General features: G+C 38.5%; 1 pseudogene; it reads left to right on the forward strand.

Moving 5' to 3' along the window:
- The first annotated feature begins 382 nt into the window (after positions 1–382).
- On the forward strand, positions 383–1,525 carry LOC129013851 (nicotinamide/nicotinic acid mononucleotide adenylyltransferase 1-like; annotated as a pseudogene).
- The last annotated feature ends 11,773 nt before the right edge of the window (positions 1,526–13,298 follow it).

The following is a 13,298-nucleotide window of genomic DNA, read 5'->3' on the forward strand; positions in this document are numbered from 1 at the left end:
TATAAAATCTTATTTTATATAAAATCATTTGTATAAAATCCTAAAATGGAAAAAGGTAACTTACAGTTACAGAAAGCAGAGTAGTAGTTGCCAGGGATCAAGATTAGGGCAGGTAGAGAACAGATCCAAAGAGGCAAGAGAAAACTTTTGTGGTTGTGAAAATTGTTAATAATCTTATTTTGGGAGGTGATTGCACAGGTAAGTGTATTTGTCAAAAACCATCCAATTGGCTCTCTCTCACCTGCTGTCATCTAAGACATGCCTTGCTTCCCTTTCACCTTCTGCCATGACTAAATTTCCTGAGGCCTCCCCAGCTATGTGGAACTACAACAAGAGAGATGTCACAGTTTTCCATTTAGATCAACAACTTCAAGTTCTTAACATGAAAAATTCAGAGAAGACTGAAGTGGTTCTCTTTGCTTGCGGTTCCTTTAATCCTATCACCAACATGCACCTCAGATTGTTTGAGCTGGCAAAGGCTACATCAATGGAACAGAAAGATACAGAGTTGTCAAAGTCATAATCTCTCCTGTTGGCAATGCATATTAGATGAAAAGACTCATTCCTGGGGCCAGGCGTGGTGCCTCACACCTGTAATCCCAGCATTTTGGGAGGCTGAAGCAGGCAGATCACGAGGTCAAGAGATGGAGACCATCCTGGCTAATACAGTGAAACCCCGTCTCTACTGAAAATACAAAAACTTAGCCAGGCATGTTGGCGGGTGCCTGTAGTCCCAGCTACTTGGGAGGCTGAGGCAGGAGAATGGCATGAACCCGGGAGGCGGAGCTTGCAGTGAGCCGAGATTGCACCACTGCACTCCATCCAGCCTGGGTGACAGAGAAAGACTCTGTCTCAAAAAAAAAAAAAAAAAAAGGAGAAAAGACTCATTCCTGCCCATCACTGGGTCTTCATGGCAGAACTTGCCACCAAGAATTCCAAATGGGTGGGAGTTAATACCCAGAAAGTCTTCAGAAGCAGTGGACAGAGATTGTTAAGACACCACCAAGAGAAAGTGGAGGCCAGTAACTGTGATCACTAGCAGAACTCATCTACACTAGAAAGGCCTGGACGGAAGAAGAAGTGGAATGAACAAAGACAAGAGTCTAGTCAAAAGAAATCCCTAGAGCCCAAAACGAAAGGTGTGCCAAAGGTCAAGCTGCTATGTGGGGCAGATTTATTGGAGTCCTTTGTGAAGAGTGAAGATATCGCCTAAATCGTGGCAGGCTATGGGCGCATATGTATTAGTTAGGCTGGAAATGATGCGCAGAAATTCTTCTATGAATCTGATGTGCTGTGGAAACACCGGAGCAACATTCATGTTGTGAAGGAATGGATTACTAATGACATCTCATCCACAAAAATCTGGAGAGCCCTCAGAAGGGGCCAGAGCATTTGCTACTTGGTACCAGATCTTGTCCAAGAATACATGGAAAAGCATAATTTGTACAGTTCCAAGAGTGAAGACAGGAATGTTGCGGTCATCCTGGCCCCTTTGCAGAGAAATGTCACAGAAGCTAAGGCATAGGGATTCTACAGCATGATGTTTTGGACTTCCCTTTTCGGGATTTGAAACAATCTGGGTTTTAGTAATTGGGGAAAGAAATTGTGATGCTGTTGCCTAAACTAAAGCTTAAAAGTTTAGTAAAAATCAGTGGTAAGTTAAAATCAGGGTTTTTTCCCTTTTATCAGAAATTGCTAAGATGAATTTTTTTGTATGATTTTTTTTAAAAAGAATGTACAATCTCTTTATCTTTAAAACAAGAGATTAGCAGCACACTAAAACCAAAAGAATTTTCAGTGAAACTAGCTACAAGTAAGAAGTCAAAAAGCAACAGCCTAGCTCTACCACATATAAGAAGTAAAGTGTGAAAAACAAAAGTTCATTTAAAATTCTAACTTTGGTTATGAAGGGAATTGACATTTTATTGATGCTTGCTGCTGGGTAATCTGCAGCCAGGGTAGACAAAGGAAGGAAATCTTACAGTGGTGATCTTGTAAAATGCACCGTTGATAAATCATCTCCAGTTATGCAAAATAGAGGTTGTGAATATGCCTGGCAGAAACATTGCACCAATAGTTAGTTCTCTGTGGCACACATCAAAGTGGCCAACTAAATTTTGGCAAGACCTACCTGCCTGGAGCTTCACCTTTGGAAGAAGGGAGTGAGGTCCAAGCCCTTGTATGTTTAGAAAGGTATGCAGGTATTTCTGATGCCTGCCAGAGGTAGAGAGCTACTGCCTTACACACTATACACATTTATTTAGGCTTGTTGTGGGTTATGCTCTAGCCCTGGCCATCCGCCCTGTCCTTATCTTCAGGAACAACTTCAGAAAGGACATTAGGCTACATTGAATCTAGAGAACCACAGAAATTGACAGGACTCATTCAAGGATTTTATAAGTCTGAATGCTCTTAACCTTTATTGGTAGCTTAATCAAAAGACCTGAGTGGGGTGCAGTGGCACGTGCTCTGTAATCCCATCTATTTGGGAGGCTGAGGCAGGAGGATCACCTGAGCTCAGGACTTTGAGACCAGTCTGGGCTAAATAGTGAGAACTTGTCTTTAAAAACTGGAGTTTCTGAAGAACCCTGCTGTTTCTGTTTCAGCCTACTGTGAATCTGCCATTTGTGAACTTAAGCAGAAAAAGGGTCTGTTTTCTTATACTTTTTTTCTTCTTGTCCTTTTGTGTAAAGTTTAACCAAAAGTAGTATTCTCAAATAATTAGTCTTAGCTTTATGTTGAAAACACAAGCTTGTTACATAGTTTGCTACCGATTAAAATGTTGTAGAAGTTTTACCAGTTCGTAAAGCAAAAAGACCAGAGACAGCTTTTTGTAGAATAGTTTTAGGGTTTGGAAAATAGTTCTATGATAGAAACAGGACTAAAGTTAAATTTCTAACGAAAATAGAATAATTTGCCTTTTGGCAATTTCTATTTTATACCTACACCACCCCAGATGAAGGATTTGTAACTGCAGAAGAAAAAAAAATACTTAGAAATGTGCAATTGGGCCGGACACGGTGGCTAATGCCTGTAATCCCAGCATTTTGGGAGGCTGAGGTATGAGGAGTTCAAGACCAGCCTGGGCAACATGGCGAAACGCCATCTCTACAAAAATACAAAAATTAGCTGGCATAGTGGCAGGCACCTAGAGTCCCAGCTACTGGGGAGGCTGAGATACGAGGATTGCTTGAGCTCAGGAGGCAGAGGTTGCAGCGAGCTGAGATCATGCCAGTGCACTCCAGACTGGATGACAAAGTGAGACCCTCTCTCAAAAACAAAAACAAAACAAAAACAAAAATGTGCAATGTATAGTCAGATCTGAATCTACAGTTTGAAAAAGAAAAATGTCAAATAAAGTTAAGCTAAGACATGTGCTACCACTCCCAACTTACTCTTACTGAAACCATCAGGCCACCTCCCAAAGACAGGGAGGGAGCAAAGCCTGACACCTAGCATGTTTCAGGATCCATCTGCCAAGTCAGTGGAAGGTTGGAATCTCAAATCCTAGAGAATCTCAAATCCTAGAGTTCAAAGTTGTTTTTCTCCTCCTTGGCTTTTTGCAGTTTAAGAGGTGAAGTAGCCCTAAAAAATAATGATTGAGCAAGATGAAGCTATCAGAACTGAACTTTGATCTCTTCTGGGGAACTATACCCAGTTCATCGGAAGTGTTGTGTAAACTGCAGAAAGGTTCCACTGCTGAAAACCTCTCTCATACTGTCATGCCTTCCTGCTTAGAAGTGCCTGTTCCCTGCTCAGCTGTGACTCTACTGACCTCAGGACATCACTGGACAAGGCATGTGGGAATCCTTGCAGGAGCCCTGGTAATAATGAAATGGAGCAACAATTTTGTAGAAAGAATGAGCTGCTTGGCTTTTTCTTCCAGTGCTGAGGATGCTGTTGATGCCGCCTCATAACAGCATAGTTTTGGGTGTCATCAAGGACAGAACTTCCCCTTTGAATAATGGAAATTAGAACAATGACCTTCACAGGGGAATAAATATTAATGACTGATATGACTTTCTTTAAGGAAGAAGGAAAAAATCATCAAATTGTAGACTTACTATGGGTGCATTTTATGTAAATTATACCCCAATAAAGTTGATATTAAAGATAAAATCTGAAGAAAAAATGAATTCAGAATTAAACAGCATATTGAACACAGCTGGAGAAAGAAGTAGCATACTGGAATATCAATCACTGGGAGTTACTCAGAATGTAACACAGAGACAAGGAGATCAAAAATATTAAAGAATTTAAGGGCCGGGCATGGTAGCTCACGCCTGTAATCCCAGCACTTTGGGAGGCCAAGGCGGGCAGATCACAAGGTCAGGACATCAAGACCATCCTGGCTAACACAGTGAAACCCCGTCTTTACTAAAAATACAAAAAAATTAGCCGGGCCTAGTGGCAGGCATCTGTAGTCCCAGCTACTCGGGAGGCTGAGGCAGGAGAATGGCATGAACCCGGGAGGCAGAGCATGCAGTGAGCACCTGGGTGACAGAGCGAGACTCCATCTCAAAAAAAAAAAAAAAAAAAAAAGAATTTAAGAGAAGGTGAAATGAAATGAAAGGGCTAATATACGTCTAATCAAAGTCCTAGAAGAATAGAAGTAGAATAAAAAGAAGGCAACAAAAATAATGGCTGAGAATTTTATAGAATGGATGAAAGATATAAATTCACAGGTATAAAAATTATGGCTACTACCAAACAGATTAAAACGATTGAATAAATCCTAGACATATTGTGGTAAAACATCAGAGAACCAAAAACAAAATGAAAACGATCTTACAAGCAGCAAGAGAGAAAAGCCAGAGCACCTCCAAAGAATAACAATTAGATGAACAGCAACAATGGAAGCCAAGAGATGGTGAATTATTATTACCTCAAATAGCTGAGCGAAAAGTAAATATCTGCCTACAATTCTGTACCCAACAAAGCTATCTTTTAAGTTTTAAAATTATCCTCAACTTTTAAGAATGAGGGCAAATTCAACATTTTTTTATTTTAAAAATAGAAACAGAAATGGTGAGAGTTTACCACCAACAAACTTTTATTAAAGAAATCTCTAAAAAATATTCTTTAGGAAGAAGGAAAATTCTCTAAGAAAAAAGGTCTGAGATGAAAGAAGAAAAGATGATCAAAAATATTGGTAAACTGTACAGTTGTTTATCCATATCAAATTAACAATATATAATTAATGGGGTTGAAAAGAGCATCTAAATTCTGAGCAAGAATGTTATAGCATTGAAAGGTAGCAATCTGATCCAAGTGTTCTTGTATTATTTAGAAAGGTGGTTAACCCATTTATGCTGGAGGTTGCAAATTTGTTGTGTGAAAAATCGGACCTTGGCGATGACCTTGATCAGTAGGATATAAATAACTCCCACAAGTTTAGTGTTCCAGTAGTGGAACATCAGGCATAATTGGGTTAAGATATTAATTAACTTTAGACTTAAAGATGCATATTAAAATTTTGAGGACAATCAATAAAAGAATAGAAAATGGCGTATATAACTCCAAGTTTGACAGAGAAAACAATGAGATAAAACAAATCAAACTCAGTCAACCCAAAAAAGTGCAATAGATCATTCCACGGCCTATGAGGCCATGGTAAAGCTAGTGGATTTTGATCCAAGGGTAGAATTCTGCTGGAATTCTGGAAGATCCAAGATAAATGTGAGATATATTCATTCCCAGTGCCCATGGGGCTTCTCTTCTGATGAAAGGCATTTTCAATTTAGCTCAGAGTTTCTCATTGGTTGACTGTAGCCCAACAAGGCAAAGCTTTAAGTCCTACATCCAGTCGTCTGCTCACCTATGTTGTGAAAATCCAGTGGCTCAGCTCCTCACTGCCATCTGTAATCTTCAAACTCATAATAGCATATCCAGTCTGCAGATATGTATAGAAAAATAATCCCAAACTAGAAAACCTACTCCTTATTAGGGCAATCAAGATCCTCCCAATCTGAAAGGGGAAACTTATTACACTGTTGACGGGAATGTAAGATAGTACAGCCATACTAATGGCTGGAAAACAGTATAGAGGCTCTTCAAAAAACTAAAACTAGAACTACCATATGATCCAGCAATTCCACTACTGGGTATACATTTTAAAAAACCAGGATATCAAAGAGCTATCTGTACTCCCATGTTTATTGCAGCACCGTTCACAACTGTCAGGATATGGAATCAACCTAAGTGTCCATCAATGGATGAATGGATAAAGAAAATACATATATATATATTTTTTCTAATATACACATATTCGAATATATATGTATATATGTGTATATATGTATATATATATTCGAATATATATGTGTGCATATATATATACACACACAATAGAATATTAATCAGACACAAAAGAGAATGAAATCCTGTCATGTGCAGCAACATGAATGGAACTGGAGGTCATTATGTTAAGTGAAATGAGGCTGGAAAGAGTAAGGGGGAGAGGGAGATGAAGAGAAGTTGATTAATGTGTACAAATACACAGTTTTACAGAAGAAATAAGACGTTAGTGTTTGATAGCTCAGTAGGGTGACTATAGTTTATAATAATCTACCATATATTTAAAAATACCTAGAATAGAATAATAATTCAAATGTTTCTAGCATAAGGAAAAGATAAATCTTTAATTATATGACTGTGTTAAATTATCACATGGAACATGAAAATATATAATATATATCAATTAAAAATAAAATTATTAAAAATGGAAAAAATAACACATAGGAAAAAAACCAAAAGATCCTCCCAGTCTCACAAAAGCAGTCAAACATATCTGATATCCAAAATATTTCTAATAAGATTTCTAGAAAGGGATGACAGAGAAGATGGAGGGGAACAAATAAAGACATACTAAATATTACTAGGAAGTGAAGAGATATTTAAATTATTATATGGAAAAGGCATGTTAACTATCTATAGAAATAGTAGGAGCAGGGAAGACCATAATATACAGACAAATCCTGGAGACATTTGAGAAAAAAGAAAATTCTTTTAAGCTTCCAGTATGTGCATATATGTTTGGGGGCATGGTGCAAGAGATTACTTACTAAAGAATGGCAATTAAAACAGCACTGACTCCTTAAATGTAACAAACAATTGAAAGCAGTAGAAAAAAATGTCTTGTAAGTGCTGAGGGAAAAGGACTTAAAACTAAAGTGCTATACTCAATTAATAAAGAATTCAAGTTGTCCGAATAATGTTACCCCCCTCCAAAGATAGCTGCCTTCGAATCCCTGGAACCTATGAATGTTTTCTTACATGGCAAAAAAAAAAAAAAAAGGACTTCGGTGATGTGATTAGATTAAGGATCTTAAAATAGGGAGATTATTCTGGATTATCTACCTAGGCTGTAAATGCAATGACATCATAGCCTATAAGAGGGAGGTGGAAGGAGATTTGACACACAGAAGAGGATAAGGTAATATGACCATGAAAGAAAAGAATGAAGTGATACAGCCACGAGTCAAGAAATTCTCAGCCATCCAAAGACAGAAGATGCAAGAAATGGATGCCCCTACAGAGCCTCTGGAGGGTAGCCCAGCTCTATTGCTACCTCGATTTCAGCCCAGTGATACTGATTTCAGACTTCTGGGCTCAGGAACTGTGAAAGAATACATTTCTGTTGTTTTCAGGTAATTTGTTGTTTTTAGTCTCCATGTTGCAGTACTTTGCTATAGCAATCACCAGAAATTAATACAGTGAGCTATTACCAAAATATTTCACTGGAAATTGTCGATGAACTACAGGAGAATTTACATCTTGTCTATGACAATTCAGAGGTTACTAGAAAGACTGAGTCAGTGTTTCAAAGCCAAGCAAAGACATAAACACCCCAAGATTCAAAGCAGCTTAAAGTAAATCTAATATTAAATTACTAACATACATTAACAACTTATAAAAATGGGGACAGTACAGATTTTAATCAACAGTAGTTTATTCTTTGAGAATTTTCTATTTGAATCAGCCTTCTCTTAGTATTTTTATTTTATTTTATTTATATTTGAGACAAGGTCTCACTCTGTCACCCAGGCTGGAGTACAATGATCTGATCACAGCTCACTGCAGCCTTGACCTCCTGGGCTCAGGTGATCTTCCCACCTCAGCCTCCTAGGTAGCTGGGACTACAAGTTCATGCCACCACACCTGGCTAGTTTTTGTATTTTTTGTAGAGATGGAGTTTCACCATGTTGCCCAGGCTGGTCTCGAATTCTTGGGCTCAAGCAATCTGCCTGCCTCATCCTCCCAAAGTGCTGGGATAACAGGCGTGAACCACCACACCGGGCCTGTGTTAGTATTTTAAAGCTATCTGATATCCACACCAGCATCTGGAATAGAATTATTTCAAAAAATCCTTTTTTTTAGGAGCTTTTCACTGCTCTAATCTTCACATTTAGTGAGGTGGAGTAATAGCCAAATATCACAACACAGCTTCAGATCATAAATGTATTACTAGCAAATTCAACTATCCTCCCTCCTTAAACATTTTGAATTTTCTTTCCTTTATGTAAATTCAATACAGCAGTAGCCTCTACCATTTCTTTTTAAGGCACACACACATACTGGAACTCACGATAAATGCTCCTTTAGTAAAAGACATCATGATCACATAGTAATGGTGATTTACTACTGACCCCATTGTATGGATGCGTAATTCAACCAAACCGTCATTTCACAGGATGCCACTGTACTTGTGATATACTGTTCCACATCTTTACAGATACCTCTTTAATTAATTAGCCAGATATATTAGGATAACTGGAAAACAAACTATAGATTTTTAAATGAACATTAAGCATATCCCCAGCATTGTAGTATGTACTAGAGAATGTACAAAATAGCAAAAATAAAAAAAATTAATTAATCAATTAAAAAAAAAAAAAACCTTGCCATCTTCTTGGGGAAAGAAGATCCCACACAAAACAACTGGAAAACTATGTTAAAGAATACCTGATGAAATGCTAAAGCTTCTCTGAGGCTTCGTTTTACTTCTTCCCAAACAAATAAATGCAGCCGAATACAGGGACTACAGCTGACCTTTTTACAACTGAAAACTCATTAACTGATTTTAATCATTTTTTATACTTGTTGCCAATTGATTACTTTGTATAATGAAAAACATACTTGATGTATATATTAACTAGGGTGTGACTATGATGTCCCATTTGTTTGTCTGCCTTATATGCCATTTAGAGATAAGACTACTTGTAAAGTGCAGCTGAAATTGGAAGGTTGCTTTGGGAGAATGGATTCAGGGTCAGGCGAGTTTGTGAATGATGTACAAGTTTAACAGCACCAATCATGGCACTCTTTCAAGATGACTCTGAATGCCTCGCCAAGCTTTACATGACTGAAGAAAATTGCCTTCCATGAAGTGGTACCCAAAACTCCAGCCCTAATGAGTGCATCTAATTCAGTAAAGCTTTGTCCTCTTAAGCTTTGCTATCACTTTGCTAGCCATAGATTAACATCTAGGTAGTGCAGGTGCTTTAGCGCCACCCTAGAATCAAGCAACATGCATAAAGCAATCTTAAACACAGGTCCAGAAAGAAGCATGTATTTCTTATAGTACCAGCCAGAAATAGTTTTTTCTAGACGCCTTTCCATTCCAGGTCTAAGCTAATGTCACCCTTGCTTGTTGGCAGGACCATTTAGCCCACATGGTGGAGAGCAGTGTATGTTTCTCTAGTACATGCCATTATTTATTGACTATCTGCCTCACTTGCATCTGTGAGATGTAGAAACTCACCAGTGGTTTCCAAGACCATCAGTTTTAAACGGCACCATCCATCACAAAATGGAAAGGAGTGATCAACGTTCCCTGAACTGCAATGCATTATATGAGGGTCAGCAAGTGGGACTCATGGTTGGCAACACAATTGCTGGCCTCAGGTAGCAAATCCATCCTTCCAGCTGTTCTGATCCATATGGGTTCAATGAACTGTAGAGAGTGCAGGACTCTTCTCATTGAGAGTATCTGCCGTAAGTCTTTCATCCAAACCTCATCATAACAAGTGTAAGGAAAGCTGACAACCATTTATCTAAACTTCATCTGGTAGCCAACTGCTGACAAAGAGGAAAACATGCACATTAGTGAGCAGACAGATGTGATGAGGGAAATTGAGGTGTTCTTATCTTGAAGAAACCAAAGATTTTAAATATAGGAAAAAAAATTTAGTCATTACGTCAATGCCAGATAGAAAGCCACTAGTGCTGTTTTCCCTGCTTAGTAAATTCCAGGGCTGTCCCCAGTAGTCCCGACACTCAATTTCTTATAACACAGAGCTATTAGGATAATATTATACAACTCTACAGTTATCAAAATCAAGATTCTTGCTTTAATTTCTAGGGCCTAGAAATGAATTTCAAAATAGTAAATATTGCCTTTTTTTCTTATATTTTGGGTCCCAGTTCTAACTTTGCCCCAGATCAGCAAATTTTTCACCCCAAGAATTTCTTATTGATATTTGATGTCTAGCCTGTGTAAAAAGTTAAAATATACGATGGAGTATAAGTAAGAAGTCCCTGAAATGCTTCCTTAACATCTCTGACCTTCATATTTTCATCTATACAATGTGGATCACAATAATTGTACTCCTCTTAACACAGTGGTTCTCAAAGAAGGGTGATTTTCATCCCTCACGGGACAATTGACAAAGTCTGGAGACATCGTTGGTTGGCACAAGTAGGGGGAGGGGAGTGCCACTGTGCCACTGACATCCAGTGAATAGAGGTCAGGGATGCTGCTAAATATTCCACAGTGCACAGGACAACCCACAACAAAGAACTGTCTAGCCCAAAATGACAATAGTGCTAATGGTGGGAAACTCTGCCTTAACATCATGTGGTTGTTGTAGAAATCAAAGCAGATGCCTAGTGAAAAATGTTATGAATAGTAATAATCATAATAAGATGTCTTAATTTGTAGCTTGTCTGTATGTTGCAATGCAAATTATTCTTACAAATGAAGCATAAAATGTGAAGGACAATAATTGCCAAAGAAAAAGTCTTCATTGAAAAATGTAAGGGTGGAATTGTGGTGATGCAGAGGCTGCCCTAATCACACCACTAAAAACTTGGAAGTTGGCCTGGGTAACCAAGATCGCATTGCTCTCTCCACCAGGAGCTCAGGAGAATCATCCACCGTCTCTGGGAGTGAAATCAGCTGCGAGGCTGGGGGATGAGTTCCAGAGGAAGGTCCACTGGGCTGGATTCCTCTGTACTGGGTGATCGAGTAGGCATGTAAAGTACAGGGCCAGCTGCCTGATCTTGGATTGTGCCTCATGAAGGGCTCTCAGGATCAAAGGGTGCTGCTGAAGTATCACTGGTGAGGCCACACTGGGATAGGAGTTAATAGGCAGATTGACTGGCAGGCAGGGATATGTCAGAAGGGAATGGAAAGCACAAAACTGTCAAATATATTATTCTAAAATATTATTATTATTATTCCCAAATATCTTCCTTTGGTAGTGGATCAGGTCATGGCCTGTTTGCTCTCAGATCTATTCTTTGTCCTTCCCTGCTCTGCTCAGTCTAGGGGGCTGGGGAGGATTGCAGGCTGCCTTCCATATGCCCCCATGTCAACGGGCATTTTACAGGGTTTGGCTAATGAGAAATAGGAGGGCAGAAGGAAGAGAAAAGCCAGAGGACCTCTTCCGTCCTCTGCTTCTGGTGCCTCTCGGGTATCACGTTCTTGCATCACCTCTTTAGTATCAGTGTCTATCAGAATGGTCTTCTGTGGTTTCAGCTTCCATCAGGTGACCCCAGCCTCTGAGCTGTGGTAACACCACTTCCTCCACTCCACTTCCTCCCTTTGGACCTCCAGTCTAGGGGTGTAGCTTCCTGCTACTGCTAATCTCTGTGTGACTTTCTTGTGTTCTTTTCATCTTCTCAGCTCTTTCTGCACCTGTGTAACCTGTTCTTTGCACTAAATAAATTTCCTCTGATTTAAGAAGAGTGATTCCTTCTTTCTGGTTGGACCTTGAACGAAGGTCCTATTTTGATATTTTTTAGAGTAGAAGGTGGGGTACAATAGCGTGACACCTGGAACTCATGGTTATGCAGGTACAACAAGAGCAAGGAATCAAAAGAATACAGAGGCAGCTGATATTCATCTACTTAACAGGTATTTGTTGAGCACCTACTATAAACTGGAAATTGTGCTGGGTATAGAAATTTGTTGTGAAACAAAAATACACTGCTTCTAACTTTCAACAAGTAATAACATAAAGAACTACAAAATTACTATATAATAGTGAATTGCTCTACTTAAGATATTTAAAAGCCATTTAAGAAGTCTGGCAACTCAAATAAACACAGGAAACAGCACAAACCTTTCCATCCTTTCCATCAAAATAGCAGTTGAGCCAAAGTTCATACTTAATATATTGGAGACAGAAGTTATAACTCTCCAGGTTTATCATTTCTAATATGAATATCATTAAGCTGCGTTTCCAAACCCCCAAATAATAACCAACCAAACTACATTCTGCTCCTTAGAGTGATGCTTGGGGAGGAACATATTTTTGAAAAGATTCTTTTCCACTTTAAAGTCATATATCAGAACCAAGAAATATGAATAGGCCTTGGATTTGAGATTTCCTGGATGGTTAAGCAAGCTTGTTAGGCAACCAGCTACGTCGGAATATTTACGTAGAGCAAGAAAGAGCAGTTTTAAGACCGGCTGATGATTCAAGACATAAAATACATTTATTCTGGGAGCTGTTTGGGGGATATAGTAAAACATAAACATAACTGAACACCTAAATTGTTGAGCCAACTGAAGAGACTCAGAATCAAATTCTATTAATATACATTTGCATAGCTTCCCGTGAAATCAACAGGCACTACATGTATACCTAAGGGCATTATATTTACATATTTTGGCCATTGCTGGCTTGGAGTAATTTTTTCTATAGTAAGAATAGAAGAGAAGTTTATAGTTCAGTCGCTGTTTTCATCGGTTTGTTCCAATGTATTTCACTAAATACAAAGGGGTCTCACTAAGTTTTCATTGCTGTGGAAAAGATAAATTGAAGCACTCATAAAGTAAATTGTCCCCAAATTGTCTTATAAATCAGTGGCTGATTAAGAAATCCAAAAATTTTAATTTGACACGATGCCACCCTTTCTGAAGATACAAGAATGATCAGATTTTCTCTGTGTAATAATACCTGTGGGCTTAGAAAGCACAATACTTCATTAAATTCCTTTTCTAGATATAAACACAAAATAGAATTCTTAAGAAAAAAAATAAAACCTTTGGTGTGGCATAGATTTTGTTT

The sequence above is a fragment of the Pongo pygmaeus genome, chromosome 16 (genome assembly GCF_028885625.2).
Source record: "Pongo pygmaeus isolate AG05252 chromosome 16, NHGRI_mPonPyg2-v2.0_pri, whole genome shotgun sequence".
NCBI lineage: Eukaryota > Metazoa > Chordata > Mammalia > Primates > Hominidae > Pongo > Pongo pygmaeus.